Here is a 13,142-nt window from a genome sequence, read left to right as displayed (position 1 = left end):
ACCTTCTCTTACAGATTTTTTTTCCAAGAAACAACACAGGGAATAAGAAGCTTTTTTTTTCCTTTTTCATCTGACTGGTAAGAGCCAAGCGTCTTTAAGATTCATCTCATTGGCAACACTCCAAAGCCACCGGCCACGGGCACGGTGTGAGCTGGGCACGTCGCTCCTGCTCTGGCTTCTGGGACAGATGTGACTGGGGGAAGTGGACCTCGGGGGCAAAAACTACGTAAATGCAGCTGTCCGAGCTGCCGCCCGCCCCCCCAGCCCGTGCACGGAGTCTCCATGAGGAGATCGCTGGAGAGAACAGAGGGGAAGGGGCCAGGGGCCCCGAGGCAGGGTGAGGGTCTGAGGTGAGTCCCACTCAGACTTCCACGCGAGCCTCATCTGCGGTCTGAGATGTTGAGCCTCGGGGGAGTGCGCACCATGGCCGAATTATCTGCTGTAGTTAGAACGGTGCGGAAATAAAACCCAGTCTGTTCAGAAGGAGGCACGGACTTGACTCAGCTGCATACAAAGTCCAGAGACCAGCCAGGGCCACAACAACCTCAGCAGGAAAAAGAGTTCCCAGCCACTGATATTTTCTCTTGAAAGCAAAGCAAAGCAAAGCATCCATATCCTGTAAGAAAAACAGATAAAGTCACAAGAAGGGAGATGGTGGCATTTTTGCTCTTGTCTTTTCTCGTTTGAGCACCACCTGCATCGTTTGACCTTCTCATGGGCCTCTGACCTTGTCCATAAACAAAGTTATTAAGAAAGAGTGTTTTGTGAAAATCATAGTGAAATTGAAACTGTCACCAACAAACCAGTACTAACTGCAGTTCACTTCCCCTAGAAGCGACAGGAACTCTGCGGAATAATGCGCTGTTGTTATTAAATGGCTGTTTGACAGAAGTCTAGTCCACGGGCAGATTCACTTTGCTTAATTACTTGGTAAAATTACGAGCCACCTGATATGTCCCTGTGAAAGTAATGAAGCAAAGTTAGGCACAATAATAATGCATTGTATCTAGACTCACCACTTTTCCCTTTCCAAGTGCTTTCACATATGCTATATAATTTCATTATATAGTTTTAAAAGCTGAGACGTAACCGAAAAAACAAACTAATGATTATTCTTATACCTTTAGACAGTGTACTGCCCTGCTTTATTATTTATTTTATAAAACTGTCCGAATTCCCCGTGTCTGAGTGAATGAGAAGGCTCGGCGATGGAGCTGAGCTGTTCCCGCACCCCCATCCAGCGGGACACCCATTTTGACCCAATGATGGCAGCACCATCTGGGGGCCACTGCGCCTGCATGAGACTGAGGGAAATCCTGCGATTTCCTCCCAAATTGAAAGAAACAAAAGGCAAAAAAGAAAAAGCTGATTTGTTTTGTTAGAGACCTTGAGAAGGTCCAGCTAGAACCCACTTAGTTTTCCTCTTCTCGGGAGATGGTCCTGCTGCCCCGCATCTCTGCAGGGTCTCCAGATGAGCACTGTCCTCCTGGGGGCACCTCCTGTGACGTCAGCCCCCATCCCCCGGGAGCCCCTGCTGGGGGGCACCTCCTGTGACGTCAGCCCCCAGTGGGGCCTGCTGGGGGGCGGTTCCTCATGTGATGTAAGCATCCCGGTGCACCTGCAGGGGTACATTGTGCCTTCAGCCCCCTGGCAGACCTGATGGGGTTCCTCCTGTGATGTCTGCTCGCCTTCCCTGGCAGTGCCTGCTGGGGGCACCTTGTGTGACGCCAGCCCCCCACCACCTCAGAGCCGGCCCTGCTGTCTCAGGCCATAGCTGGGTAGAATGCGCCACCCCACCCTGCTGCCTGCCGTGGCTAATTGAAAGACAGATATAAGAAAGAGAAATGCAGCATTCTGCTCCTTTGGGAAGGATGGAAACACTTGAGTGGCTGCAATGAATTGTGCAATAAACTTCTAATCTACATTTAATTTTCAGATTAGACCTGTTTTTCAGACTTGCTCATGAGAGTTGAATAGGCTGTTTCACTGAAGATATTTTACATAAAAACATGTAATTCTCACTTTATTTACATGGGCTTAGGTAACCTTCTGAGAGTAGACGTGTCCTTTTTTGGCTGGCTTTCCAGAGCAGGTGTCACAGGGGACGGCAGGAGGCGGCATATTCAGGGAATGGGGGCTCTGTCTGGTAAATCGCTGCTCTGTGCTCTCTGGTCCTTTGAGGACCTGGGTGTGGCTGCATCAGCTATCAGAATAAGGACTTATCTCTACCCCGACTGCTGGGTGCTGAGAATGGCATTATTCTTCAGTACGGCCCCAACCCCCAAGGGGGAGCACCAATCTTGCAGCCCTGCCTTCAGATTGGAGCTGGGGACGCAGGAGGTCCCTGAGATGCACACAGGTTCCAAGTCCATGAGCCAAAATTCGGAAATAGCCTCCTGGGAGAGTTCTCCAGCCTGCTTATTCCAAATTTTTTTTTTATCACATTAACGGGTTTTATTATACAGTTTAGAAATCTACTTTGTACAAAGGAGTAACGCATTTGAGGCAATAATGACATTTTAAAGTATACTTACCTATCCATCTTCTCTGCACCAGAGACCCATTATGTGACCTGTTGGATATTCTCGTCTGATCACTTTTAAGGGTCTAGAATTAGTATCGTCTCCTTTTTACAAACAGGAAAAGTCAGGCTTGGGCGGGGGGTCACACAGATAGTAAGTAAGGGAACAGGTTTTGAAATGCCAGATGCCTGAAACCAACACCACTGGCGGAAGTGAGACACGATGTAGACAGAAAATCAGATTGTCAAAAGCTGGTATCAGAACTGCGAGAGTGAGCAGCGTGGACCCCTGAGAGAGGATCCAGGTGGCTCGAGACGGTTCCACCATGGGTCGCGGCCTCGCGCCGGACAGAGCACAGCAGAAGGCTCTGTGTGTCCAGCACGCTCTGTGGTGGGAAATGAGAAATCGAAGGCAATATATTGCAGTGGAAAGATCAAGGCTTCAGAGTCAGACAGACTGGCTCCAGATCCTGATTCCAGAGCCATCTGGTTGTGTGAGTGTGACTTCATAATAACGTAGGGGCGGCCTGAGAATACAGGGAATGTCCTGCACTCCTGCCCTTGCGTCTGACACCGTAGACCATCAGTGGGTGATAGGAATTCGTGGACAGAAAAATATTCCTGTCTTTCATCACCTATCTTAAAAAATAAGACTTCAGAAAGACATTTGGGTCATGCCTAAAGGTTCTGAAGGTCACAGAATGGGGCGTCTGAGGGGCTCAGTCGGTTAAGCGTCTGCCTTCGGCTCAGGTCATGATCTCAGGGTCCTGGGATCGAGTCCCTCATCAGGCTCCCTGCTCAGTGGAGAGCCTGCTTTTCCCTCTACCCCTCACCCTGATTGTGCTCTCTCTCTCTCTCAAATAAATAAACAAAATCTTTTTTTAAATTTTATTATGTTATGTTAATCGCCATACATTACATCATTAGTTTTTGATGTAGTGATCCACAATCCATTGTTTTCGTATAACACCCAGTGCTTCATGTAGTACGTGCCCTCCTTAATACCCATCACCGGGCTCACCAGCCCCCCCTTCCCCCCTCCCCTCTAATCTTAAAAAATAAAACAGTTCTGAAGGTCACAGACTTTACTCCCGTGGCCCAAAGTCCCATTCACGTTACCTAAGCCCTGTTGATATCCAACAGTGACGTGAAACACCAGGAGGGAGGTGGGCTTGCTCAGATACTTTAGATACTCGGTGATCACGACACAAATTATTTTTTTTTTAATTTACCAATTATAAAAATCCAACCCAATACTTTCTGGAGAAACTTGTCCTAAGAGTTATGAATTTGACTATAGTATTTACGTTATTCTTTAGCTAATCATTAAATGCCTCATTAATTTCAAGTGCCAACATAGGTTATTTTTAATTTTCCTAGCTATTGAGTTAATAAATCTTAATTAATCTAAGTATTATTTAGGCAGAGTGGCTCACCCAATAGGTGGTGAATAGGTTTCCAACTCTGGGGCTAAGAAACCTACCTGTTAGGAAGGGTCTCCTCTTCTCCACGGTCTAATTAAGCGTCAGCCCCACCCCCCACACCCCAGTACAAGCACTTCCCTAAAAGGCGGAACACAGTGCTCAAACTGGGGTGTGTGTTGGTCTCTGATGCCTCCACTGAGCCCCTCACAAAAGTAGAACCCAGAGTGCTCCAGACCCTTCCATGCAGCGTCCCACCCTCACAGTGGCCCCAGAACCCCATCTTCTCTCACCAACAACCCCTGCACCTCCCTCCTCACCTTGCTCTGGTTTCCCGCACACCACCCCCCGGGCACCGTGTGTTCTTGAGTGTTGGGGGCCACCAGGAGCTGCTCTTCGTGAGTGCAGCTGGCTTTCTCAGCGAAGCATGGTCTACATGTGCTCACAGTAGGCCCATCCTTCCTGACGGGCCCACCCTCCTCTCAGACTTCACCTGAACTCACTGACCTCAGAGGCTGAGTCCTGATTTCCAAATCCGGGGGACATGTGCAAGTTCATCTTGATGAGCCTCCAAACCACATCTGACGTTACTGATCACTTTTCACGGAGCTCCCCCCTTCCTGCTTCCCCACTGCACCCGCTCTGTGCCCTATTCCTCTGTTGACTTCTTGGGTCCTGGGTGTCCTCATCTCGGCCGGCTGCAGCCCGGCTCTGTGCCGGCCCTGTTCATCTCTTCCAGCCTCTGGTCTGCAGTGCCACCTGCGTGCTGAGGAGCCGCCGATGTGCGCGCCCAGCTCTGCTTTTCTCACTAACTCCCAGACTGTGCATCTAAGAGCATCTTGACTTGATCCTGCTCGGATGCCCCAAACCCAATGCCTGAGCCTGGTGGCCTTGGCCTTCCGCTCAGGCTCTTCCTCTGAGCAGCCGTGATTCAGCGACCGCAGCATCCTCCAGTCAGATGCCCTGGGATCACGGGTCTGCCCCTCATCATTCAGTAGACTGGCTCGCCCTTTTGGTGTCAATTCCAAACACTTGCCCACCCTGATCATGATTTTATCATCTCCGGCCTGGGCCACTCCAAGGCTTCCGGGTCCATATTCCTTTTGGTTCAACACTGTGTCCCTCAAATCCTCCCCCTACAGCTTTTATAAGAATCCACATAATATACGGGATTGAATTCTTTAATCGGGTCTGAGGTTTCTGATTCTCTGGATCCGGCCCTCCTCTCTGGCTGACGCGTTGGGGTTCAGCTACCTGGGGATGTCCCACAACACCTGGCCTGGCTGGTGTGCGCCTCAGCATCTGCTTTCTGACATCCCCTGCAACGACATATTCCCCCACACCCTCTGTCCTGCTTGCCGTTCGTGGGTCATCGTCACCTCTGTCCCTGCCGTCGCTAGCCCACACCCTGGTCTCAGTAATGACCATCACTCCTTTCAAATCACACACTGGGTTTACCATCGTGTCCTCGCGTGTTAGGCCATGCTGTGTAGTCAGGAGCCGGCACTGAGTACTGACTCAGCACTCAGTACTGAAAGTACGCCGAGTGCTGGCTGTGAGCGAGTGACCCCTCCGCGTGAGCGCACACGGAAGCTGCCCCTGCTGTTGGCTGCAGTCTCCTCCTGCCCAGTGTGGGAGACACAATCTTTTAGAGTCAATGCTCGTAAGAGCAATGGCGCATCCTCACTGTGGCTTATGGCTATGCAGAAAAGTCTCTATTTTTTAAGCCACAAGTGGTTTAGGCATTGAGTTCAATGAGAAACATTAAAGTCAGTCAAGTTATAAATTCTTCCTTTGAATGTCATCAAAGGACGATTTCTACTAAGCTGTCTTGGACAGAGTACAGATTTTTATTTTTAATTTACTTACTTTGAGTGTAAACAATGCTTAATATTGTATTTTCTTACCTCATAAACTTTTACCATCCTGCCTGACATTAGTCCTTCGGCCTGCCCTTAAACTTCTCAGGTTGTTTCCCTCCTTCCCTCCCTCCCTCCCTCCCTCCAACTCTCCTCCCCCCTTCTTTCCTTTCTAGAGGGCACTTCCTCCACATCAGAAGCTTGATTGCATATTTTGCATCTTCCAAAAAATAAGATTGAAAGTGTTAAGCCATTAGGATGATGTTGGGAATTCAGGTGTTAGAAGGAACCCATACTCTGATGTGATTAGGTTAATACTCAAAACAAATTAATGTCATCGTGACCTATGATGATGTGATGTCTAAGAAAAATTTCAATTGTATCAAAATGGGCGCTAGGCTAGGCTCTGCTGGAAAAGAGACCACCATAGAGTGGATGGAGAAAGACACAGCCTCCGAGCTACACTTTGCACATTAAATTTCATTTAACGTGCTCATTTCATTCCAGTTCACCTAACTCACTGCAGTAGACGGACAACTAAAATCTGACATGAATTTTCCTACTAAGAGTAGGGATGACTATCTTTGCTTAATTTTTAAAAATGTCAAAAAGTTAAGAGGAAACCTAAATTGTCAGCATATATGAAGAGTCGGTTCATCTGCTTCTTGGAGGTACAGAATAATCAGGTCCTAGAATAACAGCCCTGGAAGAATGCTTACAGAAGTCATCCTCTGTCACCTGGCTCTTAGAGGCCGTGGCCCTCTTCAGGATGCTCCGTGTCTCTGAGCCGCCCCCCTCCCGTCTCCCCCTGGCCCCCCGGTGTGCCCCTTCTGCTGCTCACCCGGCATGAGCGGGGCCGAAGGGCAGGCCCAGTGAGCAAGGTGGGAGACAGGAAGGGCACATTCTAGGGGGACGCTGGGGTGTGCACTCGGGGCGTGATCCACCTCGACGATACAGCAGTTAAGGGCCGTGCAAGGGCGGGTGGGGCCGGGGGGGCCGGGGCCTAGGTGGGAAGTGGTAGTTCTGAGGACCCAAGCTGTGAAAGTGGACTCGGCAAAGTGCGGGTTGAGTGTCGGGCGTGCAGACATGACTGGGCTCACACCCCGGCCTCCTTACAGACCGTCAAGGTCCCCTCGTCCGCCGTGTGCTTGGCCAGCTGTCGTCGCACCTCCGTGTGTCCTGGGGGGAGGGCGCCGTCCCTGCGGGGCTGTGGAGGGGCTGAAGCCGCTCCCCGAAGAACCCCCAGGGCGCCTGACAGGGTGTCACAGAACCGGGCAGACCTGGACGGAATTCAGTAAAGGGAAATGGGGACTCAGCCAAGCTCAGCAGATCCACGCGTATGGACTCAGGGCTCCAGGAACACCTGAGCCACTTCGGTGAAGGTGGCTCTGGGCACATGGATGCTCTTCTCTTTCCTCCGTGAGCCTCGTCGAATCACGTGAGTAGCACCGGGCGAGAACATTGTTTGCAACCGCTCTCGCCTTCACGCGTCTCGTGGTGGCCGTGACGGACTCGTCGCTCTGTCCTCCTAGATTGTGAGGACGCTTTCCCCGGACATTCCCTTGCACCTTACCAGCATCTCGGGGGGTAATTTTATGTGATTTTCATGTGTTCCTAGATTTGCTCCACTCAAGAAAGTAATTGGGAAATGAAGGAGAAACAGAGCAAAAAAAAAAAGAAAGTAGGAAAGAGGAAGGGGAGGAAGGAGCGATGGGGAGAAGAATGAACATGCATGGGACAAAGCTGAGGGAGGTGTTCTGCGGGACTTGGTCCCCTCCACGTCACAGCTGCCGCTGGAACGGATCAGCTCGTGGAAGGAGGGTGAGGCTGGTGCCGGCCTCAGGGAACTGCCTTGCCCAGGAGCAGGTAGGCTTCCTGTCCAGTCCCTGACTTACAGCAAGGACATGGGACGCTGTGCTTTGACCAACACAGGTGACACACAGAAAGCATTCCACAGTGATGTGACCTGGTCACACCAGGCAGTGTCCACCTTCCGGAGATTCACACTGTGCGTTAACTTATTACGAGTCATAAGAAATCATGAGGTGGGAAGACCTGTTTCCTGTGGTTTAGCAGTGTGTTCAGGCGTGTTTGACTCTGGAACCCAGCGCTCTGTGTGTTCAGGCGTGTTTGACTCTGGAACCCAGCGCTCTGTGTGTTCAGGCGTGTTTGACTCTGGAACCCAGCGCTCTGTGTGTTCAGGCGTGTTTGACTCTGGAACCCAGCGCTCTGTGTGTTCAGGCGTGTTTGACTCTGGAACCCAGCGCTCTGTGTGTTCAGGCGTGTTTGACTCTGGAACCCAGCGCTCTGTGTGTTCAGGCATGTTTGACTCTGGAACCCAGCGCTCTGTGTGTTCAGGCGTGTTTGACTCTGGAATCCAGCGCTCTGTGTGTTCAGGCGTGTTTGACTCTGGAACCCAGCGCTCTGTGTGTTCAGGCATGTTTGACTCTGGAACCCAGCGCTCTGTGTGTTCAGGCGTGTTTGACTCTGGAACCCAGCACTCTGCAGAACACAGAAAGGCAGGCGTCAACCCCGTCCTCCCGTCTGGTTCCCTGAGTCTCCGCTTCCCCCTGTGGTTTCATCTGGGAACTGAGAGAAACACCTACTGCACTCAAGCCTTCCGTAAAGGAATCATGATTAGACATTTCTGCTGTTGTCCTTGATAGTCCGTCTAATTTATGCAGGCACCAGGCAATGTGGGATTGGTGAGCCCCTGGAGGATGCGAGAGTGTGATCCCGCACCCTCTTAAATTAGAGTTGAGCTCCCCACTCAGGTGGCCTCTCACTAATCGCTTCCAACAGAATTCTCTCTCTGGCTCTTAAAATGACAATTCAGCTGCAGTTTGAAGTTCGCGGTGGGTGTCTGTGTTTCTTTCTTGAGGGGGACAGTGAAAGGCAACGTGTGTTAAAATTAAAAATTGGAATTCCCTCTAGTAGCTGGGAGACACGGCACCAGATGGACCCGTGTCTTTAAGTGGTGGTGAGCTGCTGTCTGGTGGCCGTGGCGCCCTGCCACGCGCCCGCTCTCCTTGTCCGGGACGCAGGCATCCTGCCCGCACCTGCCTATGGCTGCCATTTCAGCCCTCGTCCGAGGTGGGCAGCCTGGCGGCACGCCGTCTTCCCCCAACCACACACCCCCCTCGTCCTCCCGGGTGTAAAGAGCTCAGGCTCCTTTGGAGTCAGATTAAGGCCATGAGCTGATCCATGGCTTCTGCTGGAAAGGGCTTGTCCTTGAGCACAGAGCCAGGCGCTGGTTCTCGTGACTCACTCATCCTCAGACTCCGCAAGGACAAAGCCTGCCTCGGGCACCGCAGAGAGGCTCCTGATGGAGATTCCATCCTCCCCAATGCCTTCAGAGCTGCGGAGCATGCCTGCCCAGGGGCCTGGGTCCTGCCTCACCAGCACACGCAGGTGCCACTGCACGCTACTCAGGAACGGCCCCGAGTCCTCCCGCATTATGCGGGACAGGGACGGTGGTACAGACTTGAAAGCCTCCAGGCTGAAATGGCGGTCTGACTGTGTTATTCATTATCACCAGAAGGAGAGTTTACTCTGGGAACGTGATTCGGTCATGGAATGCTCGTCTCCAAAAAGCCCCTGTCTGAGAGATTTGCAAGGCACTGGATGTTTTCAAGCCTGCTAGCCGCTGGAGTCCCACGGCAGCTCCGGATGGCTGCTGAATGCTAATAACTGCGGTTCCCTGTTGTCACGAGTCTTACTGCTGAGAAATGCCATCTTGAAGCTGTCACTAGGCTGCGATGTCTCAGATCCGAAGGAACAAATACTCCGGGTCCTTTCCTTCCTCTCTATGCACCAAATTGACTAAAGAGCCTTGTATTTCTTGCCAGTGGCTTGGAGGACATTCAGGGTCACACCGGGCCCTATCCAGAGTTTTGTTCTGGAAGCACCAAGGGAAACCATCATGAAGTATTTGCGTGGCTGACGTGGTCCCTGTTTAAGTGGGTGTCAGCTCGTTGGTTGATGTGGGACAAATGCAGGGAGAAGGTTAAAAGAAAGCACAGAAACCGTGAGGAATGTTTACTATTCAGACGTGCTTGTGAATGTTGCTGCAGTCTCTTCCCGAATCTCAGGGACAGACAGAGGACCACCCACAGCACTTACAGATGTGCCCTTCCGCCCACGTAGCTCTAAAGGTCATCTGTGCCTCCAGGGGTGGGCTGAGAAGCAGGTGCAACACCCGGCATAGCGGATCAGGTGACCCCTCCTCAGCAGCATGCACACCCAGACTGTAGTTACCCCATTCCCAGGCTAGCAAATCCATCACATCTGTTTCCTCAATGTTTAAAGGAAAAAATGCACTAATCTCTAAGCCAAATAGCATTATATTTTGTAAAAACCATTTGAAGAAATATGAAACAGTCCCCGAATGTGCCTACCGAGTAGCCCAGCTCTGGGTGCTGCCGTGTGCCGTCCACAGTGGTGGATGGAGCCGTCTGTCCTCAGGCAGTACAAGCCCCGAGGCAAGCGGGCCTTGAACTTCCTCTGTGAATGTAAGAAAATAAGCTCCCAGGGCTTACAGGCTATCAAACTCTGTGGTGGGTTGGGACATTATGTTGACCTTTCCTTAGTTTCCAAATAGAGAGGATAGGAGACGTCTGGACAATGCTTCTGCTTTTGAAATGACCATTTTATAAATTCCTTGCATGGGCATTCTCAGCCTTATTTAAATGCTCCTAAATTGGGGCACCTGGGTGGCTCAGTCGGTTGAGCACCTGCCTTCAGCTCAGGTCATGATCCTGGGGTCCTGGGATTGAGTCCCACATTGGGCTCCCTGCTCAGCGGGGAGTCTGCTTCTCCCTCTCCCTCTGCCTCTCCCCCTGCTTGTGCTTCCTCTCTCTCTCTACCAAATAAATAAGTAAAATCTTTTTTAAAAAAATAAAAAAATAAATGCTATTAAATTGCTTTCAGTTTAAGCCAAATTTATTTATGTAATTAATGCATATTTATCAAAATCTTATATTACATACATATAATATCTATAATGTAAAAATGTAGAATTTATTATATACATATATAAAGTATATATTATTATATTATATTTATAACATAAATAATATCTATATATTTACCTAAGTATTTTTTTTAAGACTGTCCAAAACCCCTATTCCAAGTCTGCCTTTCTGGTGCTCACTCTCTCTCCCTCTATCTCTCCCACACACACACACGTAAACACACACACACACATACACACACACACACACATTTTTAAGTGGGAGACAGAGACTTCCTCCTTTCTTTTCTGTAAAATCTTCTACCCTTTTCATCTTAAAAACTGTGCTTTTTCCATTTAAATCTGGCGCCACAGAGACCTTTTTCATCCCACCAGGATGCCCCAGTGCAGCAAGTTCAGAAACAACAGGAAGGAAGCCATGAAGACAGGACTATTTTTATGATGTGTCTTTTATCCACAGATAAAGCTATTTAGGTCCCCTGCTTCATATACCAAAGGGCTGGAGACATGGCAAGGGCTGCTCAGGAGCACTTGGAGGAAACACAGTGCTGACTCCGTGTCACATCTTCAGACCCGCTTCTGTGGCCCCGGTGGTCATTTGGGTCTTTAGTTTTATTTTTAGATATGAATCTCCCCAGAGGCTATTTGTTCCAATCACACACTGGCTAGGAGTTCCGTGAACCCCCACCCTCTGAGTGAAGCATGTACACAGGATCACAGTTTTTAAGAAAGCAAATGTTAAGGAACCTAGTCTTCATGATCACAGATATTTACAAATATAATTATATTTTAATCCTATACATCTTCTTATTTTATTCCTAGAGAAGATTTATAGGAATAATGATATAATTAAAGGTGTAATTCATTACAGTATTCATCAGAGTTTGTGGGGCAGAAGCATGGGCTATCACTGAATCCTGAATATTCCACACCTGCCTTGCTGCAGAGCGAGATACCGGCTAGCCAGTAAAAGTCAACCAAAAATGAACATTGTTAAAGCACATTATAAATTTCCTCACTCCTTTGGTCCTTGACAAATCATGCCACTGAATGTGAGCCTATAAACACAGGGCAACTTCCAACTTCCAAGCAGGCTGTACTCTCCACGTCCATCAGAAAGACAAGTGTTTGAGGGTCGCAAGGAACCTCCTTTGGAGATAGGAAATGAACTGTCTTCAGATGCCCAGACCTCTGGGCCGCATCACGTCTCCACTGTACTCCCACAGTCGGCAAACAGCAGTATCAGAGATTCAGCAGGAGGTCTTTCCTCTCTGATCTCACTCTCCAAACAATCACGTGCACAGATGGGATCGCATGGGAACAATGCGCGGAGGGTAGACCCTCTCCTCACCTAGGGCCGCCCGGCGGGCAGTGGCGCCTGTGTGGGGACCCACCTATGCAGGGACAGACCACCCGGCGGGCACGAGGCCATCGCACTACTAGTCCGTGGGTGCTCCCCAATGTGCTCCCCACAGGTGTTCCCCAAGGCAGTGCTCCTCAAGCTGGGGAGATGGGGGAGGACACCACTCCCCACAGATGGAGCAGGGTCAACCCTGAAGTGCAGGGAGGGAGGGGGGTGAAGAACAGGCTGGTCCCTGCCTCAAGGGACCCCAGCCACACACCCCAGCCACATGCATGCCCTCCACAGTCCGGGAGCAGCCTCCTCTGGCTGTGGCCATCCCCACACACGTGCTGACCCACAGGCCCTTCCACCCAGCTCCATGTGGCCAGATGCCTGACCTCTGACCCTTCACACTCAGCCACCCAGCATGGCAGGTGTTGGAGAAAACATCTCCCAACCTATGGCCTCCTGGCACCTGAGTGAGTGACACCCCACCTGAGAGCACCTGAGATTCTCAGGGAGAAACTTTGGCTTCCAGGAAACTTGCAGTCAGTAAAATGGTGCTATAAGCACGTGACACAGGTGTGGACTGGGCAAAGGACCCGTGTCTGAGCCCAGGGTCGCCCTGGTGGGAGCATCCTATGGGCTCTATTTTGGAGACCATCTCTCCCCATGTCCCCAACAGCTCAGGTTTTCTGACCTTAGAACCCACAACTTTTCTGAGAGTTACAGGATTTTCGGTTTCCTCCTTCCTGCACATCAGCTTGCAAAGCATTGCAATGGAGTCTCCAGCTCTTTCGTGCATGTGGGACTTTCTGTAAGATTTTGTCAGCATGTACACGTCCATGCACACGGGGCCCCCACCCCGCAGAGCGAGCTCCTGACACTGGGGGAATCCCACCTCCTGTGTGGCAGGTCGTCTTTGGCACAGCCTGAGGCTGGTGTTTCCTGTGGCATTAACGTAAGCGACCATCCTTCAAGCCAAAGCGTTCCATTAAAATATCTGTGGAGTGAACGGTATGCAAAA

This window comes from Eumetopias jubatus, unplaced genomic scaffold (assembly GCF_037043125.1).
Source record: "Eumetopias jubatus isolate StellerSeaLion01/CBP00866 unplaced genomic scaffold, mEumJub1_p1.0 scaffold_9, whole genome shotgun sequence".
NCBI lineage: Eukaryota > Metazoa > Chordata > Mammalia > Carnivora > Otariidae > Eumetopias > Eumetopias jubatus.
The sequence above is the reverse complement of the archived record's forward strand: the minus strand, read 5'-3'. Positions refer to the sequence as shown.